General features: G+C 33.9%; 1 protein-coding gene across 1 annotated transcript in view; it reads right to left on the reverse strand.

Moving 5' to 3' along the window:
- The window catches only part of Gpr158 (G protein-coupled receptor 158), a 480,026-nt gene that overhangs the window by 328,442 nt on the left and 135,661 nt on the right, over positions 1-15,923 (reverse strand). The window lies entirely within an intron of this gene.

The raw sequence follows: 15,923 nt of genomic DNA on the forward strand, positions 1-15,923 counted from the left end.
GGATCATGTGAGCACTGGAAGGTTCTTGTCTCATGCACCTGAAGAATGAAGTACACAGATGATGGAAAGTAAGAATTCAGTAGTATATTTATTAAAAAGTAGCAGATTTATTAGAAGAAAACAAGGAAAGATTCCACAGCATGGTAGGGGTCCCAAAGAGGGTACCATTGGAGGCTTTCTGTCTAGGGGTTTTTATACTGTTTTCATCGGAGAGTCTTCCTTGATTGTTCTCTGACTTAGTTGAAAGTGTACAATTTTAATTTCTTTTTCCCATAACGGGATTATCTAATGTGTTTGTTAACCTGAGTTTGTCTTGTATTTGTTCCTTAAAACAAAAGAATTACTTGGGTTCAAAACAACTTGATGCGGTTGACTAATGTTAGGGTACTTAAGGAAATCTGGGACAACAAAAGGATGTCTGGACATCCAAGCATGAGTAGGGTCTTTCAATTAGGCAGCCAAAAACAAACAAAAGAAACAAGCTTTAGTCTAGGATTTAAATATGAAGTGGTAGTCCTGCCTCAATGATAGAGAAGTAGTCAGAGACAGAGCATGCAGAACATTATTGGTTAAGATAAAAACTTAGGACTTTATCCTGGGATAGGGAGCATGGAGGAGAGCTGGGTTGGAGCTGAGTGTCATTCAAAAGGTCAGAGTAGACAGTGTTGGGTCTGGAGTGCCTTAGGGACATCCCAAAGTAGATAGTATGTAGGCAAAAATCACTTGCTTTGTTGCCTGGTTTTTCTCATTTCTCCTCCTCCTCATATATTTCAAGCATGCCTTCCAGGAATTCCAAATCCTCCTTGCTCTATTTTACAGAAAATTCCAAGTGTACCAGCTCTACTTCCAAATTCAGTTCCAAGTTTTCCCCTACAAATAGAAAGAAGCCACTTGGGTAAACAGAAGACTATGTATTCTGCAGTAACACGAATAATATATGGTGTTTCCTCAGGCAGAACAACCTTCCTGAAAGGCTCATATGGTTTTAAATAACAATTCTTCCCTCTTACTGTAAGTATGTAACAATGGGTAATAAAATTACCTTTCTAAAGCTACCATGAGATATGTGCTGCTTATTACTTTACATCCTGATAAAGATTCTGTCTCTATAAAGTCAACAGCGATCAGCAATGCAAAGAGGTACACAGCTCTACCAGTCTTTGTCCTTGAACAGCAGAACTACTTCTTTCTTCATCCAATGGTGACAAAAAGAACTTGAATTCTCAATGTAAAAGTCCAAAAGTCGGGACCTTCAGATTATAGAATTTGAGGCTCTAGCTCAGCTTCAAAATACTTAACAAGAGAAATGATAGTTTCCATTAGCATACTAAAACTAAATAAACTGAATGTTACCATAAATAAAATATAATAAAGGCCAAATAATCACTTCTTTTTAAAAAATTTTTTTAGATGTTAATGAACCTTTATTTTATTCATTTATTTGTATATGGTGCTGAGAATTGAACCACGGTGCCTCACACATGCTAGGCAAGTGCTCTACCACTGAGCCATAACCCCAGCCCCATATAAACACTTCTGATTATCAGGATTTCACTGCATTGGTAAAAGTACCCTCATCAATTTGTGACAGAGCCTGAAAACATCAAGTTTGTTGCTCAGTTTTCTCATCTGTAAAATGGGGGAAACAGTTGAAATTTCATTATATGGTTGTACTGAGGACTAAGTGGCTTAACAATCAGGTAAAGTTTACATGAAAGGTCATAGAAAGTGTTTAATAATGTTAGTTAATGTTGGTATTGAATTAAGGAAACTGAATCAAAATGATGATGTGCTAAATGGCCCACAGCTAGTAAAAGTGCAACTGGAATTTAAACCATAGTTTTATCCTTCTGCCCTAAGACATAAAAACCAAAACAGGGACAAGGGTAGAAGGAAGACGGGACTGAAAAAAAATCACAGGATTTTCAGCCTTGTAGGCTAATAACACACAATTATCAAATATTTTTCTGGTATTTTATCATTCTACTCCATCTTCTGATTCCATTTCCATGGGGATTATAGAAGCTCACACATAAAAATAGGAACTATTGTGCTTGCATTTCAGAAGGAAGAGCAGAACTGAAAGGAAAACTTTCTATATAGAACACACCTCCAAGTCTTTTGTTTTCTACTGCTAGTATTTTTTAGTGCCTTTCATTAATAATCCTCATTCAGAGATTTTAGAGGGAGATTCAGCTCTACTGAGGCAGAATTTACACAGTAAAATTCACCACATTTGCATACATAATTCAATGAGTCTTGTAGTCATCTCATTTATGATCTGATCTAATACAGGAAACTTTCCCTTGAAAAATTCACATATAAACAATATTTCATATAAAGCTGCAAAGACTTTAGAGATATACTAAAGCATACTCAGGTATAGAGAGAGATCCTCAGTTAAGAACTCTTAATCAAAAACTAGCAAAGCACCTTAAAGGAATCATGTGCATAAAAACATTCTTTTCAGGTTGAATGGATGGTAACTTATCAATATTTAGAAAAGTTGGTATATGAAATACCAATTGTTGATGTACATCAGAATACATAAATAGGACACACTTGCTACGTGCATTCCATGTAAGGTTACTGCTTACAAAAGAACAAAACAAGACAAAAGTCATACTTTGGTAGCATCAGTAATGGTCAGTGCTCCACACAATTCAAATGTGTACAAATTGTAAATTATAGTAAATATTTCTATTTATAGAAGGCAAAGGATAATGAAATTGAGAGAAATCAGATAAGAAAAACTAATTTTTGCTTAATACCCACCTTTTTAGGTAATCCTTCTGCACTACAACTAATCCCAATTATATTTATTTAGAACTTCCTTGGACAAAGTATGCTCGATATTTTGGGAAGATACAAAAAATAATTCTCTACTCACTCATTTTCAAAAAGTTGTAATCAAGGGGCTAGGGTTGAGGCTCAGTGGTAGAGCGTTTGCTTAGCATACGCAAGGTCCTGGGTTCAATCCTCGGCACCACATAAAAATAAATTATTTAATTAAAGATATTGTATCCAACTACAACTAAAAAATATATATTTAAAGAAAAAGTTGTAATCAAGAATTTGGGCCTATCATTAAACATGTAAAAAATTAGATGTTGCTCCTAAATGAAACAACAATTGGTTTAACCACAGTACCAAAATAAAAGGTAGGTTTTGCCAGGAAGAAGTTTGTCAAGTTAAAAAGCACATTTATAGAGAGTGAGAATATAATGAAATTATGAACTTCTTCATATACAGTTCCAAAGAAATTTCATGAAATCATAATATTCAGTCTTTATAAATATTTAGATGTCATTTGTTTGACTGTTTTTAAGACCCTATTATTTCATGTAATCCCTTTTGTTTCCATGTTGTAATGCTAAATTACAAGTCTAAATGCCAAATTCAAGTCTACAATAGAGGTGTGAGCTACATTTGATTGAAATTTAAAGATGAATAAAGAATGCAAAGATTAAGCCTAGAAGAGAAATAACATCTCTCTTAAGTGTACTTTCTTAAATAGCCAAATGAAAGGTAACGGCAATTGTAATTTCACCTGAGTAAATAAAGTAACCTGGAGTAAAATTAAGATAATCAGTTAATATGAATTAAAAACTTTGAAGGAGATGCCAGATTAAAATTTTTACTACCATCTTCAGAGACAAAAAGAAATTCACCAATAACATAATTCCTTCTAGGATCATTCTCACACTCATTATCCAAAAATATTTATGAGGTTGTAAACTATTTACAGCATTTTCTAAAATATTTTCATTCATTTATTCAACACATAATTACTGAAAGGAGTTATTACTTATAGTTTATTTGCAAGGCTACATGCTACCCTTGTCTTTTACCTCTGTAACAAGAAAAGAAATAGGGCCCTCTGGAAGTTTAATATATAAAATAGACAATTAAAACCACACTCTATTTTTGTGTGAATTCATCAATCCCAATTAGTTTTCCTTCCATTAAAATGAATCTAATCCCATTATAAAAGAAAATTCAGTGATAACATTACGGGATTGCCAGAAAAGTACTCCAGATCACTTCTTCCCTTCTGATCTTCAGATCTACTTGAATTTCTTGGTCCTTCACAGTAAAGGGCTCACAAAAATTATTCATTCCACCTTCTGGACACTGGGGGAAAAATGGTGAAGAAACATAAACAAGGCCCTATCCTAATGAAGAACAAAACAACTATCCATCGAATAATTGTACTTAAACACACAAATTACAGACCTAAGATGACTGTCTGAAGGAAAGAAACACAGTTCTATGAAAACCTCCCCACAAAGAAACTTAATGGTTAGAGTAAGATTCCTAAATGTGAAGAGTGACCTGAGATCTAAAGACTCAATGGGATCAACCAGGAGAATGACAGGAGGTTAGAAGAATGGGGAGTGAAGAAAAAGTTTCAACAAAGAAAGAACATGCCTTCAGAAACCCAGTATTCTAAGAGAAACTGAAGAGAATTGTGTTAAATCACAATTTACAATTGGATCACACCAATCCAAGAATATTGATCTTAATCCAATCAGCAATGTAAAACCGCTGAAACATTTTAAGCAGAGGGGTGATGATAAGGTTTTCATTTTAAAAATATCATTCAAGCATCCAAGTGGAAACTAGATTATTGAAGAACAACAAAAAGATGAACAGTTCTGAACAAAACCAGAAAGGAAAGGGTATTTTTCAGAGCCTAACACTCTGCCAGACAATTCCATCTAGGATTACATTCCATAGGAAACTAGTTTTACAACCTGCCCCTTCTCCTTTGCAGCCAAGTGAAAGTTTTTGCATTTTCTCAGTGCCCTGCTATGTGCTTTCTACAATTAATGAATCAGAGCTTGGTGCTTACAAATCAGTGAAGTACACCATCACTCCCACTGGTGCTATAGGTCATTATTTTAAGAGAGGGGAAATACCTTAATTAGTAGCTTCTGTATTAAAATAGGTTAGCTTAAGCTACATTTTGAAAATTCATCCTGAAATCTTAGTGAATTTACACAACAAAAAATATTATGTGCTCAACTTAAGGTGGACTCTGCTCTACATTGCCATTTATGGATCCAGGATATCAACATTCCTCCTTAAAACTGCACTCTGAAACATATGATCTTCTTGCTTACTGCAACAGAGAATAAGAGTGCAATGTTTTCCACCAACAATAAAACACTTCGGTTCAAAAATAACATATATCTGTTCATTGACCAGAACCAGCCACATGGCTCAGCCCACAGGTAAAGGGCTTAGAAAGTACAATCTGCTGTGGGCTTGGAAAGGAAGAAGAACTAGATATTGGGAAATATTAATAAAGTCTAGCATACACTAATAAATCTTTTTTTTCTCCTTAGAAGAATTCCATGCTTTAAGTAAAATATTCTGTCATCCATAAAAACAATACAGCTAACAATAAAAAAAAAAGTCTGCATTTAAGTATAGTTCATTTCAGTGAGATTCAGTAACAGATTGATATACACCTAGCCAAAAGCAAAGAAATGTTCTGAGTAAACTGCACAGCCTTACTTATCTTGATTAACATACCATCTTGGTTAGTCTTCTTGAAATATTTTTTTAAAAAAACAGGCCACAAAGTCTCAATTCCACTTTCAAGCAAGCAAGACCTTTACAGTCTCCAATGCTTCTGTACATACCTTTTAGGTATCATTGTAACAAGTTTGAAGAATATTTTCATGGTTTAGATGTGAGGTGTCCTCCAAAAGCTCACATATGAGATAATGCAAGAAGGTTGAGAGGAGAAATGATTAGGTTTAAGAGTCTTAATGCAATCAGTAATTAATCCCCTGATGGGGATTAACTGAGTGGTAACTGAAGTGATATGGTGTGGCTGGAAGAGGTGGGAATTGGGGGCATAGCTTTGGGGTATATATTTTGTATCTGGAGAGTGGAGTCAGTCTCTCTCTCTCTCTCTCTCTCTCTCTCTCCCCCCCCCCTCTATTTCTCTTTCTGATCATGATGTGAGCTGCTTCCCTCTACCACACTCTCCTGCCATGATATTTAGCCTCACCAAGACCTCTGAAACTGTGAGCTCTCAAATAAACTTTTTCCTCCTCTACAATTGTTCTGGTCAGATTTTTTAGTCATAGGAGCAAAAAAGCTGACTAAAACAGAAATCAACTTAGGCTGGGCATGCCTGTAATCCCAGCAATTTGTGAGGCTGAGGAAAGAAGATTGAAAGTTCAAGGCTAGTCTCAGCAATTTAGTGAGAACCTGTCTCAAAAATAATAATGATAATAATAATAATAATAATAATGTCTTGGTATATATATGAAGGATCTGCATAGTACTATCAACAAAGGTAATCAAAATGAAGAAACACTATGATAACTTAGCAATTGGTGTCTAAGTCTTCATTGTCCCCTTATTCTGGTTCTCTTTGCTATGTAACAAACCATTTCAAAACTTAGAAGCTTAATACACAATTTTTATTATCTTACAGTTGTATTATGCATTGGTTTCACCTAAGCAACTCTTGCTTAGGTTATTTAATGAAATTGCAATGAGTTGACAACAAGGCCTAGAGTCATATGATGGCTTGTCTGGTCTAGACAACTGTTAGGGTCTGTAAACAAGTCAAGATGGCGCCTGGCATTTTGCCAGAGGGAGTGGTTTGTGAAGTAATGCCAGTGAGCCATTAAGTGTGGAGATTCCTTATTGGTTGACTGCTGTATCTAGTTTATGTTAATTAAGATAAGCTGTGTGTAATGTATATATACCCCTCCTGTCCTACAATAAACGGCTCCCCCTCTTGCTGTATCAATGTACACAAGTTGCTCATCACCCCGGGTTATTTTGCTGCAGCCGGACTGCGGCAGATGGTGGCCTGTACCGGGAGCCCCGGGACACTTGGGGGTAAGTGACGGAAAAAAAAAAGCTGCCCGTCCCTACATAGGATGGGAGCAAATCTGCCCGTCCCTAGTTTGCCCAGCCAGCTGGGCTGCGGCAGACAACCAAAATATTTCTTCATTCACACATGTGGCATTTTACTTGGGACAACTAAAACAGCTCTGGATTGATCAATTCTCCCTCTTGCCACATGACCTCTTTACATGCTTTGTTTGAGCATCATGTAGCATGAAACTCTCAGGTGAGTAGAACTTCTTACATATCAACTGGTTTCTTCCAGAGTAAGCATTCCAAGGAAACATAATTGAAGCTATAAGGGTTATCTTATGGCCTAGCTGTGTAAGATGTACTACATCAATCTGAAACATTCTGTTCGTTACATGGAGAAGTGTATATTCAATGTGTAAAAAACTAGACAGGGCATAAATACCAACAGGTGCAATTCACTAGGAGGAAGATATCATTGAAAACTAGTTACCACACCTCTGATTTGGGAAATAAGGGTCATAGTCAAAAACACCTGAGAAGGAAAGACTTTTTTTGAAACACAGCCCTATGTATCCATGATGGTAGAAATGTCTCCAAATACCAAAAGATAGCATCTCTATAAAATTTACCATGGGGCTGGGGATGTGGCTCAAGCAGTAGCGCGTTCGCCTGGCATGTGTGCGGCCCGGGTTCGATCCTCAGCACCACATACAAACAAAGATGTTGTGTCCGCCAAATACTAAAAAATAAATATTAAAAAAATTCTCTCTCTCTCTACCTTTATCTCTCTCACTCTCTCTTTAAAAAAAAAAAAAATTTACCATGCATTTATGGTTATCACAAAGCAGCAGAATTTTTGTACAATAGTGAGAAACAAAAACTTTAGATATGAGATAAAATTATAATAGCATCTTTACAAAGAAACTAAACTTATTACCGAAAATGTCAGAAAAAATATATCACAAAATTTGGAAATAAGCCAGGCGAGGTGGCACATACCTATAATCCCAGTGGCTCAGAAAACTGAGGTAGGATGATCGCAAGTTCAAAGCTAGCCTCAGCAACTTGGTGAGGCCCTAAGCAACTCAGAAAGACCCTGTCTCTAAATAAAATATAAAAAGAGAGCTGGAGATGTGGCTCAGTAGATAAGCACACCTGGGTTCAATCCTCAGTACCTTAATTAATTAAAATTTGGGAATAAAAACTTTTTCCACCTTTTTCCATATCCATTCTCTTCAGCTATGCAAATTCAAAATATTAAGTTACTCAGAATCTCTTCCAAAATGCATTGTAATCATTAATTATTCCACACAATGTTTTCCTGAGGAAAACAATGATAATAATCCACTACTACAGAAAGCAATGGCAGACTTCTAAAGATCAACTTGCCCAATTGCATATCCAAAGAATGTGATTTCTTTCACTATTAAATCATGAGAAGTCTGCCATTCCTGGTTAAACCATCTGTTCACTTTGTGAAATAGCTTTTTTCTTGTAGACACTAAAACTAATGTGTTAAGCTAAGTATTTGCTAATATTGTAGCTAGAACTCTATTTGTTATATTCAGTCCCAAGCACTAAAAAAAAGCTCCAGAAAATAAAAAGGACTTGTTTTAATTTCAAGAAATAGTCATTATTTCCTCAGAAGAAATATTATGAATTTATAATCATGTTACATCTTTTAGATGCTCTGAGCATTTTATTAAAGACAGTCATAAGACAGTATTTTAATAATGTGTTACAGTCAATTAACATACTGTGATCTAGAACAAAGTATGATGGCAGAACCTTACCTCTCTGTTTTGCTACATCTGACCTAGCTCTGCAAAAGGAAAAATGCTATGGCAGTCATAATAGTTAAAAGCAGGGATCATTTTATAAATAAAACAGAGAGCTTTTCTAAACAAATCTGCATTATTCAAAAAGACAACTAACTGCCATGTTAATTGGCTCTAATTTGTCCCACTGAAATTACATCATTTTCTGTGCTAAGCTATTCATAACCTAAGCATATCACACACTGATTTTCTGACTCTGAAAATAGTCTATCAGAATTAATTAGCAAATTAATATACTTTGCACTAAAAATTTCTTGTAAAGGAAAAACATTGCAGACAGTGAAAGACAATTAAAATAATGTTTTGTAAAGTAAAAACAAGCCAAATATGTTGCTATTCAATTGACCATAGGTATAGTAGACAGTTTCTTAGAAAGCATATTAATGTGAAGGAGTAGGTCAGGAGTATCAGGAACTTGGTGTTTTATATGAGTGTGGACACCTAGCTTTAGAGGGGAGCTATTTGGTTGAGTAAAGTGAAAAAAGGCAGGTGAACTGGAATAGACATGAATCAAAATGAACAGCTGAATTTTAAACAATTGTTCTTAACCTTGGCTGCACAATGGAATTCTGTGGGGAGCTTCAAAAATTAGTAATGCCTGAGATACTCTAATCTAATTAATCTTGAGTGTAGCCTGAGCACCAGAACTTTTAGAAGCTTTCCAGGTGGTTTTAACGTGCAGCAAGGCTAGAGAACCACTGATATAAAGTGGAGCTGTGGTCAGGTAGGCTAGTTATGGCAAAACTCTATGATTATAAGCAAAGTCAAATGGGAAACACTGGTTTTGGCAATATAGAAAAATACATGTTCACATAATTTCCAGGCAGACCACAACAAAAAAATGTTAATATTTTTATATTGTTTTCTTATGCCTTGCTCAGTTGACAAGAAATTAAGAGAACTGTAGAGGCCAGAATTAAGCACAAATCCACAATAATAAATAGCAGGGGAACTAGGAGTTGCTTTGGGGATCTAGCAATTGTTTCAAACCTAGGTCCTGAGTTTTAATCAGCTACATAGGAGAACACAAGACAAAACCTACATCTCTTTTAGAGGGTATCAGATTAAAGATGTTCCTTTAATAATTTTTGTCCTGTCCTTTACAAAAAGTGTGCTTACCTTTAGTTTAATTGACAAAAATTAGATGAATTCCTCTATTCTGTTATAACAAATCAATTCTGAATGGATAAAGTTAAACTTCAAACTCATAAAAGTAATTATGAAAATGTTTCAATTGGGGGCTGGGGATATAACTCAGTTGGTAGAGTTCTTATTTTGCATGCACAAAGCCATGAGTTCAATCCCCTGCACCACCAAAAATAATAATAATAATAAAATTTTTAAAAGAAAATGTTTCTATTATTTTGAGATAAGAACAGATTTGTTAAATAAGATACAAAAAGCACAGATAATAAAGGAAATACTTTATAAGACTATAATCACAAAATTTAGTTCCTCAAAGACACTATAAAAAGAACCAAAACAAGACAAGTCATAATAAAAGGTAAAATATTTACATTATATTAAGTCATCAAAGAATTCAAATACAATAAAATCTCACAAATCAATGGGCTAAGCAACACAAAAGAAACAAAACAAAATAGGTATTTCACATAGCAGAAACATTAAAGATAAATAATCATACACATAAAAATTTTATCTCGTTAGCAATTTCATTTCAACAAATAAAAATTTAAACCCCCATAAAATGTTACTTTACAACTGCCACTGCTATGGTCTAAATGTTTGTGCCTCCCTAAAATTCATATGTTGAAACCTATATTCCCAATGTGATTGTATCAAGAGACAAAGCCTTTGGGAGGTTACTAGTCATAAAAGTGGAGCCCTCTTGAATGAGATTAGTGCCCTTAACAGAGGCCCTTTTTAAGGGAATTTGTTTGCCTTCTACCACATGAACACAAGGGTGAAGGTACCATCTGTGAACCAGAAGAGGGAGCCCTCATCAAACACGGAAACTGCTAATACCTTGATCTTGTGTATCTCAACCTCTAGAAATGCAAGAAATACATTTCTGTTGATCATAAACCACTCAGTTTATGGCAAATTATACAGCGGCCCAAACAAACTAACATTTCCTTGTCAATCAAAGAGTTAGTACCAAGGGCTGCAGGTAAGGTTAAGCGCTGGAACTCTCATAAAATTTCTAGTAGGAGTGCAAATTGGTACAGAAACTTTAGGAAACAATTTAGCACTAGATGATAGAGTAGATCATATCTACCTTCTATGGCCAAGAAATTCTATTCCTTAGAATTCTTCATACATGCACTAATGAGACATGTTCAAGGATGTTTACTGAATCTATGCTACTGACAAAAAAAAAAAAAACAGAAAATGGAAAACTGAAAAGTCTAAGCATTCATTGACCACAGAATTAAAAATTAAAGTGTATATAGTCAAACAATAGTATGCAACACTGAAATAGAATAAATAAAAATAGCCAAGAATATCCACTGCAATATCAAAAACTTTACATTAAGTAAAACAAATATAAATTTCCGTTTATAAAATATTTGAAACATTAAAACTCAAACTTTTGTTACTTAGAGATGTAAATACATAGTAAAACTATAAAAAATGGCAAAGAAATTATTTTTTAAAGATTATATTATGAATGTAATGCACTCCACATGTATGTAAGAAATAATTTTAAAAAAAAATAAAAGATTATAAAAGTTCTTAAAAAATAGAGTAGTTTTCTTGGTAGAGACAAGATGTATTTTGGAAAATACCCACAAGAGACTTCAAACATTTATTTTAGAAGCTGAATTGTATTTACACAGGTCTTCATTTTATTATTATTATTTATCCTATTAACATATATTATATACATTCATTTGTATGTATGCTATATTTCTTGATAAATACAGGAATGAAGGAAGGGAGAAAGAAATCATTCTAACAGCCAAATTTAAAGGCTAAAAGAGGTCCCTGGTTCAATGAACATTGATTGTACTGAAGCATTTTTATTTTTAAGCTAAATAACAAATATAAGAATCATTATGGTGCCTATAATGCAATTAAGTTCTATATTAAATGTATGTTGGATGCATAAATGAATAAGTGAATGCTTTATCTAGGGGTGATGAAGTGACCTGAATGGCCACTTTCTTACACAGTTCTCTCTCAAATGGCTTATACCTTTCCATCTGATTCTGAGCACAAAGTGTTCTGGTAGTTAGATGTACCTCATAGAATTAGTTTTCTAAAGGGGAAAAAAAAACCATAGAACAATATCTCTGATGAACATAGATATAAAAAAATCATTAATAAAATATTAGCAAGCCACATTCAAAAACATATTAAGATAATAAACATGACCAAGTGGGCTTCATCCCAGTGACACAAGGTTGGTTCAACATACACAAATCAATAATTGCAATGCACCGCGTAAACAGAATTAAGAACAAGAACTATATGGCCATCTCAAAAGATGCAGGAGTCTTTGATTTAAAGAAAAAAAAAAAGTTAAATATTCATGTTAAAAACAATGGAGAAACTAGGCATAAAAGAATTTACCTATACATTACAAAGGCAGACTTACCTAAACATTATATGAGAAAAAAAAACTTTCAGTTTTTTCTAAAATCAGGGACAAGACAAGGGTGTAAGGATGTCCACTCTTACCACTTCTATTCGGTATAATTCTTGAAACTCTAGCCAGAGGAATCAGGCCAGCAAGTCAACACCTCAATTCTGAACCAATGCTGAAAACAGAAACCCATTCTGAAAAGACGTGGCATATGTAGAAAAAAAAGAATTCTAAGCTGGTCCTCAAAATTCCTGCCCCCTATTTCAAATACCCTTTATAATGCCCTCTCCTTGAGTGTGGACAGGACTGTGAAAATGATAAATTTTACTCCCATGATTAAGTTATGTAACATGACTAAGATGAGAACTTTTTTAGATGCAATCCCCAGTAAGTTGATATTTTTAGTCAAAAGAGAAATAATACTGGATAGTTCTGACTTAATCTGGTGAAGAGTTATTCAAAAGGGGAAGAGATTCGCCCACTACCTTAGAGGAGACAAGCCTCTAGGTTGTAAGAGAAATACAAAGGACCTGAGGACAGCCTCTAGAAGCCAAGCCTAACCCCTGGCTGACATCCAGCAAGAAAACAGGTACCTCAGTCATATAACCACAAGGAAGTGATTTCTGCCAATATCCACCATGAACTTTGAAGAGGACTCCAAGCTCCTGAAAAAAACCATAGCCCTAACTGAAATCTTTAGATCTCAAGAAACCTTAAGCCAAAGACTCTCCATCTGACCTAATAAACTCTGAGATAAATTTTTTTAGCAATTAACTTTGAGATAATTTGTCATGTGGCAAAATAAAACTAATAACAGCATTTAAGAAATAAAACTCAGCAATTCTAATCTTCCATCCATCAGGTACCTGGTGATATGATGGACAAAGATGAACTCAGATATACTGAAAGCTATAAGAGAATATGAGAGAAAAAAAGACATCCTAGTCAAAATTATCTACTTGGAGCAGTTAGTGCTAAAATTGCTCTAAGTAAAAGAACAAGAGGTAAGGAGAAGTGGGGCAGAGAGAGAGAATGAATATGAGTAATTTACATAACTGGAAAGACTGATGAAAATAGCATCCAGAATTGCAGGAATCCAGAGACAGAACACCTGATGTCATTACCTTACAAATATCTTTTCCACAGTGGGCTTCTAAAAATCACATACTTTCTATAATTATATTCTGACTATGTCAAAGAAGATTCTGAGCAAAATTATCACCTGAGAATCAATTTCCTTCCAATCTCTTTAAAGTTGAAGGTGGATTCCCAGATTTAGAGTTCCCCTTTTATCCAAGCTTTCTATAAATTTGAAAATGATTTTTCATATCTTTTATGAGCATAAATGCAATACATCTTAGAATTAGGTCCAATAAGTAATAGGCTCAAAGAGAGACCCCTTCTCTATTCTAAAGAAGAAATTAAATTACATTCTTAAAAAAGAAAATTCACTATAACTTGTTAAAGAAATTATTTTTGTTCAAAATTAAGTTCAGTGTTCAAAGGTATTTAAGGAAATAATTTAATAATATAGTTGACATACCACCAAGTTTTAATTCAATAAAAAACAAATTGTCATCTGACGTTAGAGTGCAAATAACATTCCTAAGAAGAGGAGAATGATATCATTTAATGCTAGAAACAATGTTAGAGAAAAACAAATCAGATCTTTTCTGTTAATATTGTTGCACATTCCCAAAAATCTCCAAGTTGGCTAAAAGGCAACACCAGCCCTCAATAAAGTATCTGAGTCTTCCAATGGAATGATTTCAGAATAATCAGTTCATTTGGAGGCCACTCTTCAACACTTATTAACAAATGTATACAATTCCTTCATACTGACCAGAATGCCTATTCTATAACATCTAAGAGCATAATGAAGGCACAATGGAAAGTACCCCATGCTTGCCAAAGTGTTGCATCCCAAAATCCTCATTTATAAAAAATTTGCATGAAGAAGTAACCATTTAACTTCTATAAAAATTATTTTGTTTATGTAGGAGTCACCATTAATTGCTTTAAAAGTTAGATCTCCTAGTATCTAATCATTAATTGCCTAAGTGCTATTTGCTCCATGTATACTCCCTTAACCCCACACCCAACAAGATGTTAAGCTCCTTAAGGGCAGGTTCCATGTTTTTATTGTTCTATCCACCATAATGGCTAGCTAGCTCATAGTCTTTCACATATTTGTTGAGTTAAACTAACAGTAAATATTATAGCTTTAGTGGTTTTTCAGTTGGTAGTGTCTCAGTCAGAAATTCTAATTGAATATTTGAAAAATAATTTTTTTGTTTTTTAAGTAATTTTTATTTTTAAAAGTAAATTGGGGAGATAAAAATAGACACTAGTATTGCTAATAGAATAAAATAGACACTAGTATTGCTGTATGTATATACGTGTCTGTATAACAATGTGATTCTGCAACCTGTACACTTAGAAAAATGAGAAATTATACCCCATTTGATTCAAGTATATATGTCAAGATCAGTGTATTGTCATGTGCAACTAATAAAAAATAAATAAAACAAATTAAAAAAGTAAATTGTACATTGAATTGGGGTTGGGATTGTGGCTCAGTAGTAGAGCACTTGCCTGGCATACAAGAGGCCCTGAGTTCAATCCTCAGCACCACATAAAAATAAATACAGTAAAAAAATCCATTGACAACTAAAAAATATTTTTTAAAAAATTTTAAATTTGAACTGAACTGGTGGCTGAGGTGTGGCTCAGCGGTAAAGTGCTTGCCTCCACATGTGAGGCACTGGGTTCGATCCTCAGCACCACATAAAAGTAAATAAACAAAATAAAGATACTGCATCCATGAACAACTAAAAAATCTTTTTAAAAAATTGAACTAAACCAATTTAAAAAATATATTTTATACAAACCAAGAAATGGTAATGAAATATTATTTGTTGGATTCTACTACATAGTTAATTCTCTCTCCCCACCCCTTTGCCAAAATGTCATCACCTTGAAAGATAACATTTATATTTTTATGATTTGTGTTCTACAATACCAAACTTGGCATTTCCACTAACTCAGAAAGAACAAGCCCTTAAAAATTACTGTAAATGAGCTTTTCCAATGGACAGAAGAGGTTAAAGCCTTTAATGGGGTTAAGGGCACTCATTCACCATTTCTGTTAATAATCCTCCAAAAATTTAGAGTAGGTTTGTACCAGCAACAGCCCTGTCTGATCCTAATGGGAAGAATGAAACAGAAACAAATATATACATTAAAATACAGGTTCTAATTAGCTTTGGAATATCTTTCTTCTATAATAACAATTATATAATGCTAATCAAATGATGCCTAACTTAATGTAAAATTAACTATTATAAAACATTTCATAATTTTAGCTATATCTGAAATAGTTCTTTGATGTTTTCAAGATTCAGACTTGATTTCACCATTAGCTTCACTTCCCATCCTTCTCAGTATTCTTAATAAAATTACAAAAAAAAAAATAGGTCTGCTGACTATGCTGGAAATATAATTTCCAATACCTCAGTAAAAAGTATTCTCTATGGTGGGACCAATTCAAAGCACCTTTTCCTACTCTTAAAAGAAAAAAAAAAGGTCTCATGGGAGAAACTATGGCACTCAACAAGAACAACTTAGAGAGCAGTAGAGTATATATATATATATATATATATATATATATATATATATATATA

Source organism: Marmota marmota, unplaced genomic scaffold, assembly GCF_001458135.2.
Source record: "Marmota marmota marmota unplaced genomic scaffold, marMar, whole genome shotgun sequence".
In the NCBI taxonomy this organism is placed as follows: domain Eukaryota; kingdom Metazoa; phylum Chordata; class Mammalia; order Rodentia; family Sciuridae; genus Marmota; species Marmota marmota.